Source organism: Carcharodon carcharias, chromosome 17, assembly GCF_017639515.1.
Source record: "Carcharodon carcharias isolate sCarCar2 chromosome 17, sCarCar2.pri, whole genome shotgun sequence".
Classification (NCBI taxonomy): domain Eukaryota; kingdom Metazoa; phylum Chordata; class Chondrichthyes; order Lamniformes; family Lamnidae; genus Carcharodon; species Carcharodon carcharias.
The window spans coordinates 101,064,225-101,079,970 of NC_054483.1; positions in this window are offsets into that span (position 1 = coordinate 101,064,225).

A 15,746-nucleotide genomic window follows, 5' to 3' on the forward strand; every position below is an offset into this window, starting at 1 on the left:
TGGAGACTTTGTGTAATATTTACCCCTCTCAGCCTGGACACTGGTTATGGTCACATCTCCATGACAATAACATTTTTTTCCACAACACTTTCAAAAGTCCGCTTGGCATCTCCTATCCATCTCTCTCCCACCCACCGGGAATCTTGGCGCTCGCTTATGCTTTCATCAAGTTATTTTACATCACTGAATCTCTGTCTCATTGACTTTGAGAAATCCCAGAAACAGTGAATAAACCTTCTCCAGGCCATCCAACTTCAGCACAAACATTTTCGAGGCTGAGGTTTGATAAATTCGCTCTTGAGATTGATTCACACTTGAAATCACAGACGCACTGGGTCTTGTACTGTCTGTTCCTTAAGAGTTTTATAATATTGCGGTTAATCTTCGATGAATAAGCTTCATTCAGTCCGCCCGAGGTCAGAGCAGAGGGGACTGAGTGTGGGAGGAAGGGAGCAAACACCTAATTATCGCAATAAACCAGGAACGCCTTCCCCATAAACAACATCACCTCACTAAGCCCGCAGTCCTGCGTCAGCTCAGCAGAGAACATCATGCTGCCTCATTCAGGCTGATACTGAACTCAGTAGAGTTCTAAAGCACAGGGGCTTGTTTCACATAGAATTACATCAGCACAGCACAGAAACAGGTCACTCGGCCCATTCAGTCCATGCTGGTATTTATGTACCACATGGATATCCTCCACCCCTCTCTCTTCTCAGCCTATCAGTATATTCTTCCAAACTTGCTTCTGAGATGAATGTCAAGATTCCTGGTTGTCGAGGAGGGGGGACCTGTGTTGCATAGGGCCATCCTTTAGCACACCTTAGTGACGAAGACCCATGCTGCAGAGTAAAATAAACTCATTCAGCAGCAAGTTATTAGTAACAAGTAAAGGCCATTAGTCCAACATCTCTATCAACTTTCGAATAGCCAATCTTCCAATCCCACCCCATATTCCCCAATCCCAACTACCCACCTTTTCCCAATATCCCCCAATTCCACCTACCCATATTTGCCCCTGGGCGACCACCCACAATCTACTCACTACCCCTCGGCCCTTGTGTCACCCTCTTTCTTCCCCCCGCTTATTCTCTGATCATCCCCTCCACCTCTCCTGTCTCCTCTTCTCACCCTCCCTTCCCGTCGCCTCTCCCTCTGCTACTCTCTCTCCCCCCTTGCTCTCTCCTCCCTCGCCCCCCCCTTCCTCCCCCCACCTCCTTGATTCTGTTTCTTCTCTGTGTTCCCATTGCAGTAACCTGTATAATGCCAGTACAATTCTTGACATTAAAGGTAACAGATGCCCCATTATCAACTGCAGCCATAATGAAAAACATAATAAAAATATAATTTATATCTCACAGCTCGTTATACTGTTTCAATCAGTGAAATGGCTGTGATTACCCAGAGCAAGCCTGCACAAGGAAACCTTCAGTGTGTTCCTGCTTTGTATAATTGATAGCAGCACAGAACTATCTGACACATCTCTGCTCCATGCATTTCTCAATTACATTAAATCATCAGTTTTAAATGCAAGATGTTTTAAATATTTATTTATTTCTACAGCTGAAATGTGTTAAGACTGGACAGCTATTAAAAAGAGATCCCATAAATCCACTGCAAATACTAAATTGAATCTTTTTACTACCAGCAATACATATCTGGCTGGGGCTCTGTGGGAAATGAGCAACCTCCTGCTGGTTTTTCAAATATGCCTTGGGCAAGAATCAGGATTTAGCTAATTAGGAGAGAGTCAGATTAATGCTGGGAACTTCCCACACTGTTCCCCATCAAACACTCCCAGGGCAGGTACAGCATGGGGTTAGATACAGAGTAAAGCTCCCTCTACACTGTCCCCGTCAAACACTCCCAGGACAGGTACAGCATGGGGTTAGATACAGAGTAAAGCTCCCTCTACACTGTCCCCATCAAACACTCCCTGGACAGGTACAGCACGGGGTTAGATACAGAGTAAAGCTCCCTCTACACTGTCCCCATCAAACACTCCCTGGACAGGTACAGCACGGGGTTAGATACAGAGTAAAGCTCCCTCTACACTGTCCCCGTCAAACACTCCCAGGACAGGTACAGCATGGGGTTAGATACAGAGTAAAGCTCCCTCTACACTGTCCCCATCAAACACTCCCAGGACAGGTACAGCACGGGGTTAGATACAGAGTAAAGCTCCCTCTACACTGTCCCCATCAAACACTCCCAGGACAGGTACTGCACGGTGTTAGATACAGAGTAAATCTCCCTCTACACGGTTCCATATTAATAAGAATGTTGTTTGACTGGAAAAAGAACAGATAGACTTGTTTGTCTAAAGTCCCAGAGTGCTGACTGATTGTGGAAGCATTTTTGAATGTACTCACTGTTGTAATGTAGGAAACTCAGCAGCTAATTTGTGCACAGCAAGATCCCGCTAACAGTGCTGTTATGATAGATGTGTTTAATATCTCACACTATCCCCTGCACTCTGACAGCAGAAATCAGACATACACAGCTCTTCCATCTAACCCTGACGTGAATGAACAAACACATGAAAGCCAGTGTGCCCTTACCTCACCAACAAACTGATCGACTTCACTAGGGCAAGGTACTAATTAAGTGATTAACTCTCCCCTGGACCTGCTGTTCCCTCCTCCAATCTCTCTTCTCTGTATTGTAATTTATAAACTTAGTGAGAATTAATTTAAAATTAAACTATACAAATCAGACCCAGGAGAGGCCCCATGGACATTGAGTGAATCATTATTTGGACAGAATGAAGTCCCAGTTGTCACTCTGGTGTCACCTGCTGGCTGGACCTGGGACTGCGTCACATTATCTGATGCTCCCAGCCAGTCATGTCATGTTTCATTAGAAACCCATGTTGACCCGCAATTGCTCAGAGTGAATGAGAGAAACAAGATAGAAAATAGCAGGAGAATGAAATTGAAAGGCACAGACCATAGTGAGGCTGAATTCGATGTCAAATTTTGGAAAAGGCTCCGAAAGCAGAAATGGAGAGAGGAAAGGAGATGAACACATTTGGGAATCTCAGGAGAATGATTTACAGTGAGATGCAGTAGGCTGAGGACACTGTAGGAATCCTGTTCTTATGATAGTTTCTGATCAGCAAATTCAGAAGATTAGAACACCAAACACTCCCAGGGCAGGTATAGCATGGGGTTAGATACAGAGTAATGCTCTCTCTACACTATCCCCATCAAACACTCCCAGGACAGGTACAGCACGGGTTAGATACAGAGTAAAGCTCCCTCTACACTGTCCCCATCAAACACTCCCAGGACAGGTACAACACAGGGTTAGATACAGAGTAAAGCTCCCTCTACACTGTCCCCATCAAACACTCCCAGGACAGGTACAGCACGGGGTTAGATACAGAGTAAAGCTCCCTCTACACTGTCCCCATCAAACACTCCCAGGACAGGTACAGCATGGGGTTAGATACAGAGTAAAATTCCCTCTACACTGTCCCCATCAAACACTCCCAGGACAGGTACAGCACGGGGTTAGATACAGAGTAAAGCTCCCTCTACACTGTCCCCATCAAACACTCCCAGGACAGGTACAGCACAGAGTTAGATACAGAGTAAAGCCTATGCTACACTGTCCCCATCAAACACTCCCAGGACAGGTACAGCACGGGGTTAGATACAGAGTAAAGCTCCCTCTACACTGTCCCCATCAAACACTCCCAGGACAGGTACAGCACAGAGTTAGATACAGAGTAAAGCCTACGCTACACTGTCCCCATCAAACACTCCCAGGACAGGTACAGCACGGGGTTAGATACAGAGTAAAGCTGCCTCTACACTGTCCCCATCAAACACTCCCAGAATAGGTACAGCACGGGGTTAGATACAGAGTAAAATTCCCTCTACACTGTCCCCAACACTCCCAGGGCACATATAGCGCACGGTTGGATACAGAGTAAAGCTCCCTCTACACTCCCTCTGTGGTATGTACTGGTCCGTGTGTTTCTCAGTGTAAGCTCCTTTACATTTACAGCACACAGTGGGTAAAAGTGGAATAATGATCGTCCTTTCTGGTAATGTTGGTCACACTAATTAAGTTCGGTGAAGAGTTCGAGGCCCATTGAGAGTGAGATCATTGTGATTTAGAATTGCTGTCAGTGACTGGTACAGGAGTGCTTTTGTTTTTCCCCAGGTGATTTCATAGTTTCCTCACAGTGTGTGCAGGAAAGCTAACACATCCATCGTTTGTACAGCAACTTCACTTCTTCTCTGATAGGCAATTCTTCTCCTCTTACTGTATGCAAACTCTTTCTCACCCTCTCTCTTTTTGTGCAACCTGTCCTGTCTTTGTACTTTATCAACGCTCAGCCTCCTCCTCGATATTCTCTCTTGCCCCTCCTCAGTTCCCAAAATCTCAACCATCGCACTCACCCTGTACCCCCACTTTTGCTAACTCATTACTTCCCCTCCTAGAATCAGAGCTCACTCAGCCCATTGTGCTTTTTACAGCTCTCTGACAGAGTTAGTAACTCAGTCCCAATCATCTGTCCTGTCTTCACACTTCCAGCAATTATCTTTTCCAATTATTTCTTCACTTTCCTCCTCAAAGTAATTCAGGATTCTGTTTTTTTATTCGTTCATGGGATGTGGGCATCTCTGGCCAGGCCAGCATTTATTGCTCATCCCTAACTGCCCTTGTTCAGAGGGCATTTAAGAGTCAACCATATTCTACTTCCCTCCACAGTTTCTGTTCGGAAGCCCCACCTTCCCAAAAAATCTTGCCCAATCAGGGTGGAGAAAGGGAAGCAGGAGATGCAGCATAGCTGGATTTCCAAAAGGCATTTGACAAGGTGCCAGAGGAATGGTCATCATTGGGGCCGGAGAGAGGGTTGGTTCAGAGATAGGAAGCAGGGAATAGGGTTGTGTTAAATGTGGCAGGTTAATGCAAAAACAAATTACTGCAGATGCTGGAAATCTGAAATAAAAAACAGAAACCGCTGGAAATACTCAGCTGGCCCGGCCACATCTGCGGCGAGAGAAACAGAGTTAACGTTTCGGGTTGTGACCTTTCATCAGAGCCTGAGCAGCTGACAAAGGCTCATCCTGACCCGAAACATTGGACAGAATTTAATGGCCTCCCTGGGGAGGGTTTGGAGGCAGGGGGAATTTACTTGGGCGGAGAGGCTGCTGGATGGGGGCTCTGCTTCTCTCCCACCTTTCTGCTTGGACCTCCACCAGGTACATTATACTCCACCTGTTAACTCTGCTTCTCTCCCCATGTAAATGCAGGTTATAGAGGTAGGAAGTTAAATTGTCAAGAGGAGGTAGAGGGTTGTGAAGGGATGTAGACAGGTTAAGTGAGTGGGCAAAAATGTGGCAGATGGAGTATAATGTGGGAAAATGTGAACTTGTTCACTTTGGCAGGAAGAATAAAAAAACAGCATATTATTTAAATAGAGAGAGATTGCAGAACTCTGAGGTACAGAGGGATCTGGGTGTCCTGGTAACTGAATCAGGAAAAGTTAGTATTCTGGTACAGCAAGTGATTAGGAAGGCAAATGGGGTGTTGGCGTTTACTGCAAGGGGAATGGAATATAAAAGTAGTTTAACTACACCTGTACAGGGCATTAGTTACACTGCATCTGAAGTACTGTGTACAATCTTGGTCTTCTTACTTAAGAAAGGATATAATTGCATTAGAAGCAGTTCAGAGGAGGTTCACTCAGCTGATTCCTGTGATGAAGGGGTTATCTTATGAGGGAAGGTTGGACAGGTTGGGCTTGAATCCATTGGTGTTTAGAAGAATGAAAGGTGGTCTTATTGAAACATATAAAACCCTGAGGGGTCTCTGACAGAGTGGATGCTGAGAGGATGTTTCCCCTTGTGGGACAGACCAGAACTAGACGACACAGTTTAAAACTGAGGGGTTTCCCATTAAATACGGAGATGAAAAAGAGCCTCTCTCAAAGGATCATTAGTCTTTGGGATTCTCTTCCCCAGAGAGCAGCGCAGTCTGAGTTAGACAGATTTTTGATCGACAAGGAGGTCAAGGGTTATGAGGGACAGGCAGAAAGTGTTGTTAGGGTCATAATCAGATCAGCCATGAACCAGAGAGTGGAGCAGGCTCGCAGGGTTGAATGGTCTACTGTGCTCCTGTCCTTGTCTTTGTGTTATTTGTACCTGTGTTTATGTGTTGGTTTCTGTCTGTTTGTTAGTGTCTGTCTGTTAGTTATTGTGTCAGTGTGCCATTGTGTCTGTGTGTCATTGTGTCTGTGTGATATTATGACTGTGATTTTGTTAGTGTCTGCCTGTGATATTGTGTCTGTGTGTCATTGTGTCTGTGTGTCATTGTGTCTGTGTGATATTATGACTGTGATTTTGTTAGTGTCTGCCTGTGATATTGTGTCTGTGTGTCATTGTGTCTGTGTGTCATTGTGTCTGTGTGATATTATGACTGTGATTTTGTTAGTGTCTGCCTGTGATATTGTGTCTGTGTGTCATTGTGTCTGTGTGTCATTGTGTCTGTGTGATATTATGACTGTGATTTTGTTAGTGTCTGCCTGTGATATTGTGTCAGTGTGCCATTGTGTCTGTGCGTCATTGTGCGTGTGTTTGTCATTGTGTCTGTGTGATATTGTGTCTGTGAGTGTGTGCAAGAGCCTGTGGGTGGAATTTTCCACCCCCACCTGCAGTGGGAATTGTGGCAGGCGGGGGTACTAAATTTGGCGTGATGGAAAATGTCAATTTCCCACCGACTGGAAATTAGTTAGGAAGTTTGTTCTCCCACCTTTGAAGCTGACACAAAGATTGGATGAGTAGTGGATAGTGTAGAGGATAGCCATAATCTCCAAAACGATATAGATGGGTGGTGGAGTGGGTGGTAAAGTGGCAGATGGATTTTAACATAGAGAAGTGTGAGGTCATACATTTAGGGAGGTCAAACAGTTACAAGGATTACACAATAAATGGGAATATACTAAGAGGGTTAGATGAAGTGAGGGATCTTGGTGTACAAGTACACAGGTCCCTGAAGGCAGCAGTTCAAGTAGACAAGGTTGTAAAGAAGGCATATGGAATGCTCTCTTTCACTGGCAGAGGTATTGAATATAAAAGTAAGGATTTAATGTTGGAATTGTATAAAACACTGGTGAGGCCACAACTGGAGTATTGTGTGCAGTTCTGGTCACCACATTATAGGAAGGGTGGATTAGCTCTGGAGAGACTGCAGAGGAGGTTTACAAGAATGTTGCCAGGGTTAGAAACGAGTAGCTATGAGGAGAGATTGGATAGGTTGGGGTTATTTTCCTTAGAACAAAGAAGGCTGAGAGGTGACTTGATTGAGGTGTACAAAATTATGAGGGGAATAGATAGAGTGGACAGGATAAAATTGTTTCCCTTGATGGAGAATTCTAGAACCAGAATCAATTGAATCCATAGATTCAAGATAAGCGGCAGAAAGTTTAGGGGGGACATGAGGAAGAATGTTTTATTCAGAGGGTAGTGGGTGTTTGGAATTTACTGTCCAAGTTGGTGGTAGAGGCAGAAACTCTAAACTCTTTTAAAAAGTACCTGGATCTGCACCTTAAGTGCTGTAAGCTGCAGGGCTATGGGCCCAGTGCAGGAAGGTGGGATTAGAAAGGGCACCTGGGTGTCCTCGGGCTGGCATGAACAAGATGGGCCGAATGGCCTCCTTCTGTGCTGTAACTTTTCTGTGGCTCTAAGGTGGGTTAAAGCCAGGTCGGGTTTCTCGCTGATCTATGTCAGGAACCTCATTTGCATTCATTTGCATCTCATGAATGCTCATTAAAAGGCCAACTTGCCAGAATTAACCCCCAACCCCCACTCCAACTGAAGCACCCCATCTGGGGATAATTCGAACAGTCTGTTTCCTGACTGTATATAGGTGGCGTGCACCAGGCCAGCTTCAGCCCGTCAACAACTTTGAGGGCCGTCGCCGCTCTGTCACCTCCCGATAACAGCTCTTGCTGCACGATTTCGGGTGCCTGTCTCACATGCTGCGCCAAGGCTGGGCACAGGTGGGCAAGGTGTGCGATGTGCAGGCTGAGGGAAGGTCAAAGGCTAGAGACTGCATTCCTGCCTTGTATGTAGAGAGAGACAATTCCACAGGAATTATTACCATTGGTTGCTCAACTGTACCTGTTCACAGAAACAAGGAGGACTGGAGAGTGCAGGCTGCAGCCAATGCTGCCTTCTTGAGAGCTTTGAGTAGAAGGAGGAGAAGAAAAGCCCGTCACCAATCGGCAAAGCTCAGGGAAGACTATCGCCCTGACGAGGAAGAGGCAGCAAAGACCCGGGTGCTGATGAGGAGGGGCAAAATCCACAACGAGCTTTGGCATGACCAAGGCGCATCTACTACATGGAAGTGAGTGAAAGACAGAGCCGCAGACACCCTGGCTGGTCTGGGGATGGTGGTAGCTTATATTTGTCATATTCTCCCTGAGGAACTCAGGCTGCATGAACTGGGAGGCCATTCAAAGTTCTTAAGGTTACCACTACACTAAACTTTAGTTGCCTGTGGATCCTTTCAGGGCTCCTTTGGGGACCCTCTGCCAAGTCTCACAATCAGCAAACCACAAATGCAAACAAGGGATGACAGACGTCCTTTTCAATAAAGCTCATTATTCCCTGCAGTTCCACGTGGATGAAGCAAGCCAGGCTGTCAGGGCTGTGGGATTCACTGCGATCTCAGGCTTTCTGCAGTGCAAGGCATCATCAACTTCACACATGCGGCCTTGAGAGCTGCCTAGCAGCAGCCTGTCATATTCACTCTCTAAGTGGCCAACTCATCTGTGATCACAGAAAGCAGATCCAGTGTGTTTGTGCTCACACAACTCATACATTTTGAGTCACTTGCAGGCGCCAGAGATCTTTGAGGGCCCTCGGTGCTCAGAGGGTTGGCTCCTTGGTGATAAGGAGTGTTCCCTGAAGACACGGCTAATGACGCCCATTCATTGCCCACAGTGTGCATCTGACGAGAGATATAAGGCTGCACATTCGGGCAAAAGGTCCTTAATAGAGCAATAATGACCTCTTGAAGATACTTTTCCGATGTTTGGACTGATTAGGGAGGCTCTCTCCAATACTCATTGCAGAGGGTGTCCTGCATCGTCATTGTTTGCAGTGCCCTGCACAACCTAGCACTGCAAAGGGGGGATGTGTTGCCACAGGGAGACATGGAGGAGCTAGACATCTCCTCAGACAAGGAGGACATTGAATGGGGTGAATTTGAAGAGGCCGAGGATTCAGATGAGCCACATGAGGATGCCATTGCACGGGCACTGTAAGGGTTTGGGGCTCGGGGCCTCAGATACCTGAGTCGGCAGTCAGCTACTTGTATGAAAGAATTAGATATTTATTGAGTTTATTAAGAAAAAACAGTTTCGATATGATACATTAACTAATTGGACAGAAAAAAATGAATACGGCCCATAACAGCTTGTGATAATAGCATTCCGCTCTCTAGTCAAAGTGTTAGCAAACTCTTCCCTCAATCTCTTGATCTTCCTTGTCCTCCTCTGGTCCATCTTCCCTCTGAAGGCAGTAGCCCAACAAGCACAGTCACCTCACCAGCACCTCAGCCGAATGCGATCCCTCAGCAGGACCTACCTACAATTATCCTTTATGGGTGCGGGGAGGATGGTGGGAGCTTATCCAGTGTCAATCACCTACTCAAACTATTCTTCCCAATGGACAAAGGACAGGTACTCCGAACGTCAGGGAGGTTACCACACACCCCCCAACACCACCCCCCCCACCCCCCCCACCCCCTTAGTGCGTCAGCCTGGACACAGGACAGGTACTCCGAATGTCAGGAGGTTACCACAACAACCCCACCCCCCCCCACCCGCCCCCTTAGTGTGTCACCCTGGACACAGGACAGGTACTCCGAACATCAGGGAGGTTACCACACCCGCCCCCCCGCCCCACCCCCTTAGTGCATCAGCCTGGACACAGGACAGGTACTCCGAACGTCAGGGAGGTTACCACACCCCCCCCACCGCCCCACCCCCTTAGTGCGTCAGCCTGGACACAGGACAGGTACTCCGAATGTCAGGGAGGTTACCACACCCCCCCCCCCCGCCCCACCCCTTAGTGTGTCAGCCTGGACACAGGACAGGTACTCCAAACGTCAGGGAAGTTACCACTTCCCACCCGTCCCCACCTTGTGCGTTACCCTGCTCGCGATCAGCTGTTTGGTTTACATTTTGCTGAGGGACATATCCTGGCCCTTTCTAAACACTTGCATAGATAAGGGGTTCAGAAGACGCCATTCCACCAGTGTAGGAATGTCAGCACCCTCTTTCCAGAGAGAGAATCAATGCTGTTTAGAAAACCCTATAAACTTTTTATATTAGACAGAAAATAGCTGTTTATTCAAGACCCCAATTTCTTACAGCGCAACGTGGAAGATGTGCCCATGACAACCTCATAGCTATAAGATTCACACCACACAAAGTGTCAGGCAATGACCATCCCCAACAAGAGAGTATGTAACCATTGCTCCTTGATGTTCAATGGCATTACCATCACTGAATCCCCCACTATCAACATCCTCAGGGTTACCCTTGACCAAAAATTGAACAGGAGTAGCCACATGAATACTGTAGCTACATGAGCAGGTCAGAGGCTAGGAATCCTGCAGCGAGTAACTCACCTCCTAACCCCCCAAAGCCTGTCCACCATCTAAGAGGCACAAGTCAGGAGTGTGATGAAATAATCTCCACTTGCCTGGATGAGTGCAGCTCCCACAACACTCAAGAAGCTTGACACCATCCAGGACAAAGCAGCCCACTTGATTGGAACCACATCCACAAACATTCACTCCCTCCACTGCCGATGCACAGTAGCAGCAGTGTGTACCACCTACAAAATGCACTGCAGGAACTCACCAACGCTCCTTACATGGCACCTTCCAAACCCACGACCACTACCATCTTATTATGGCACAGATGATGGTAAATGCTGAGCTGCCCAAATCCCAGAGGGAAACTTGAAATAACTGTCACAACTTGTATTGCAATTTGTATAAATTTCAAGAGGCATGCCTTGAATTCAGTAGTAATAAGACCACCAAGTCTTATAGGTTTCTATAAAACTAGATTAAACATTTATTAATAAGAGAAATAATTTTTAAGCACATACTTATGTCTATAATAATTTCTAAATCCCCTATTTAATCTGACTCCCAGTTACATTTTCGTTAAGGTAAAAGTAACACAGATAAATTTTAAAAAGACCCAGGCAAGGTGATACACAATACCCTGAACTAGTAAAATTCAAAGTGAATTTTCTTAACTTTAGTTCTTTAAAAACAGAAGCTTGAGGCATAGATGCTGAAGGCTTTTCACATTTGTTAGATCTTAATAATGCCTACCCTTACACAGAGACTTCACTCCTTTATACATATTTTCCCCTTTGAATGCAAATACCCATTGTTTCACTATGTCTTTGGACTTTACCTTTCTGATAATAAAAATCTCTCATTGTGCTAATGTTTACCAGCAATATTTAAAAAAATAAACACACTGTTTCTAAACATCACCTGCCTGGGTGAAATATTTCACTCCCTCTTTTGAAAACAATCTAGTCTGGTTTATTTAAAAATGCAAATGTCATTTTATAGCTTACATTCTAAACTTCCCCCATGTTTACCATGTTTACATCAAAGCTTTCAGACCAGCTGCCTTCAATCCAATTAAGTCTCTCTCTCTCTCACATACATACACAAACACACACACATGTAGACACAAATACCTCTATTTTACAATAAATTTCAACAAACTTATGAGAATTATTATATCTTCCTGACATCCCCCTCCTTATTAAAAAATAAACCGACATAATTTAAAAAGATGGCTTCATTTTTATTGACCCATCTAATACTATCTCTTATACTTACCTATATATTTACACTATTACATTACTAGGTGCATGCATTAACATAATATTTACACAAATCATTTCAGAATCACTTCAGAATCATTTCAGTTCAGTGTCCAGATTTTAACTGTCCAATTTTCCCTTTAAGCTTCAACTCTTGATAATGCAGCTGCAATCAGATTCTCTCATCCTGCTCCATGTATAATCTGTAGATTGAATGGTCGCAGTAATAAATTCTATCTAAATAGCCTTTCACTTCTGTCTCAAAATTTGTCCAGAAACTTTAAGGATTGTGGTCCGTATAAATAATTGTTTCCGATGAATCATTTGCCATGCAAATCTCAAAATACTGCAATGCTAACACCAAACCCAAAGTGTCCTTTTCGATCATTGAATATCTTCTTTGTTGCACATTCAGCTTCCATAAAAATACCCTTTTTTAAATAGTTTTTGCTCCTAAATAGTTTTAATAGTTTTAGTATCTCCAAATTCTCTTGGATAAATTGTGAACACATTCCCAATTCATTACCTATCATTGATTCTCCCTGTTTTACTTGTGCACAACCCACTGGTTTTTCCTATGCCTGAACCTCAGAATCCACAGTACGTTTACTTCAAGAGCTTTCCTGCACCTCTATAATTACAATAGATTTTCTCTGTCATTTCCAGCTCACATATTTCGTATGTCCAAATTTAATATAATGAAAGCAAATCAATTTTCTACCCTCTACCCCTCAGCACTTTCCTTTTTATTCCAAGAAGAAGCTTCCTGGGAATTTCCACTTACTCCTTCTCTTCCCTGACTACCCACCTTCCTTTCACCTTCCCACTTTCTATCCTTTTCTGATTTAAAAGGATGATGAATAAAAGGTTTAGCTCTGTGAACTAACTCATAATCATCAGCTGTCTCTGCTGCTTGTTTTACCATTTGAACCCTTCGTTTCTCCACATGAGTTCTCACTACCGAAGGAACTGAACCACTAAATTCTTCCAAAAGAATTATTTCCCTAAGAGCTGCATATGTTGTCTCTATCTTTAATGCCCATATCCACCGGTCAAAATTACTTCGTTCTACTCTTTGTTATGACAAATGCAGTCGTTAAGTGGAGTTATTTAAAAATCCCAGAGGGGAACTTTAAACAACTGTCGTAACCTATAATTTGAAGTGTTATGTTTGAGATGCAACTCTAAATTCAGGAATCAGATCACCAGTTCTCGAGGTTTTACATTAAACTAAATGAAACATTTTATTAATTTACACAGGTTAAAATATATATACACATGGTTACAAATTATTACTATCATAACTTTTAACAAATTCCCAAACTAATCTCCATTAAGGCAACAGCAACCTATAGACTTAACCAAGCACCAGACAAAGCATTTTCATCTTATGAATTCAAAATGAGGTTCTTTTCACTTTGGTTCCTGTGGAGCCAGTTGGAGGCTTACAGCTGCCTTTTGATCTCACATTGCCTCTGCCCTGCATACTCTAAAACTGCTGAAGTTATACTTACCACTACTGATTGAATGTAAATTTTCATTGTATCATCAGCCTCTTTGAGCTCCACCTTTCATAGTATCAATTTTATTTGTAATATAAACATATTGCTTGGTAGCTGCTATATAGCTGTCATTTATTCCCCACTTGTTGAACGTCCTATTCAAAAATTGCAAATGTACGCTATCTCTTTTACATATCAAAATTAGTACACATCAAAGCACCAGACTAGCTGGCTTTAATCCAATTTAGACATGCCCACAGGCTAAACCTCTATTTTAAAAGAAAAATATTTCCCAATAATATTATACATTAATAGCTTCATGACATCCCCCTCCTTATCAGAAAATGAACTGCCATAATTCTAAAAGGCGGCTTCATTTGAATAACCCATCTCACAACATCTCCTATGTTTATTATACTATTACATTATCAGATGCATGCAATAACAGAAATAAATAAATAAATACGCAAGTCCTTAGTATCAACAGAAATCACTCCAGTTCAGCGTCCAGGTTTTTTTTTAATATCCCATTTTCTTTTAAGCTTCAAACTCTTGATAACACATCTGCAAACAGGTTTTCTCTTCCAGCAATATGTATATACTACGTAGATTAAATGGTTGTAATAATAGATTCCATCTGAAAAGCCTTGCACTTTTGTCTTGAAATTTGTCGAAACACTTCAAAATATTATGATCTGTATAAACAATTGTTTCTGATGAATTGTTTGCAGCATAAATTTCAAAATGCTGCAATGCTAACTCAAATTCAAAATCTCTTTTTCGATCGTTGAACATGTTCTCTGTTCTACATTCAGCTTCTGTGAAAAATACCCTATCGGTTTTTCAATTCCAGTATCTTTTTGTACTAGCCCCAATGCCTATATTGCTTGCGTCAATCACCAACTTGAATTGGTTGGTATAATTTAGGGGAGGTGATGGCATAGTGGTATTGTCACTGGGCTAATAATCCAGATATCCACAGTAATACGCTGAGGACCTGTGTTCAAGTCCTGCCAAGGCAGATGGTGGAATTTGAATTCAATAAAGATCTGGAATTAAAAGTCTAATGATAACTGTGAAAGAATTGTTCTAAAAACCCATCTGGTTCACAAATGCCCTTCAGGGAAGGAAATCTGCTGTCCTTACCTGGTCTGGCTGAGATGTGACTCCAGACCCACAGCAATGTGGTTGGCTATTAAATATCCTCTAAACAAGGGCAATTAAGGATGGGCAATAAATGCTAGCCTAGCCTGTGATGCCCACAACCCATGAATGAAAAAAAAAATCAAAACTGGTTTCGTAGTTAAAACAGTTTTCAAACTATCGAATGACTTCTGACACTCCTGTGTCCATTGAGGCTTCTTGTTCTTTTTCAACAGTTCAGTCAGTGGAGCAGCTACTCGGCTAAAATTTGATACAAATTTCCAGTGAAACCCACTCATGCCTAGAAATCTCAAAACTTCTCATTTTGTTGTAGGCACTGGGAAATCCACAATAGCCTTGACTTTCACATCTCTCAGAGCCACCTTACCATGTCCAGTGGTATGGCCTAGATATGTAACTTGTGCTTTTGAAAATTCACTTTTAGCCAAATTCACCACCAAATTAGTTTTTTGTAGTCGGGTAAATAATCCTTCCAGATGCTGTAAATGCTCCTCCCCCCTCTGACTGAATACGATTAGATCATCAATATAAACAGCACAATTGCTTAGACCCACAATTACTTTGCTGGTCAGTCTTTGAAATGTCGCAGGTACATTCTTCATACTAAATAGCATGACTTTAAACTGATATAGTCCACTTGGAGTCACAAAAGCTGATATCTCCTTTGCTCTCTCCGACATTAGTACCTGCCAATGCCCTTTTAGCAAGTCAATCTACATGATGGTGGTCCCATGGACCATCGATCTGGTTGGGAGGAAATGACTCTCGTTCCTCCGGCCTGGGGATTCTGCTGCGGGGAGGCAGCTTCACCGTCTCCCAGGTTAAGGAGGTGGTGGGCGGGCGCCTCCTCGTAGCAGACGTAATGTACAAGAATGCTCCACTCCGTTTAATTAACGTCTACGCCCCATCACAAGGGGCTGAGCGGCTGGAGGTTTTTCAGCAGCTCCCACTGCTTCTGGTGACCTCCAGGCCAGTCATTCTGGGCGGTGACTTCAACTGCATCATCAATACGGCTGGACGATCCGGCAGGGCTGACAGCAGATTGGACGCTACATTCAGATCCCTGATGGAAACAGTAAAGGATGCCAAGCTGCACGACGTCTTCAGCAACCCTGCAGACGGAGCGCAGCGTAGATACACCTGGTCGCGGCCTGACGGGTCTGTCTGTTCCAGGATAGATTTCCTGTTTGTGTCC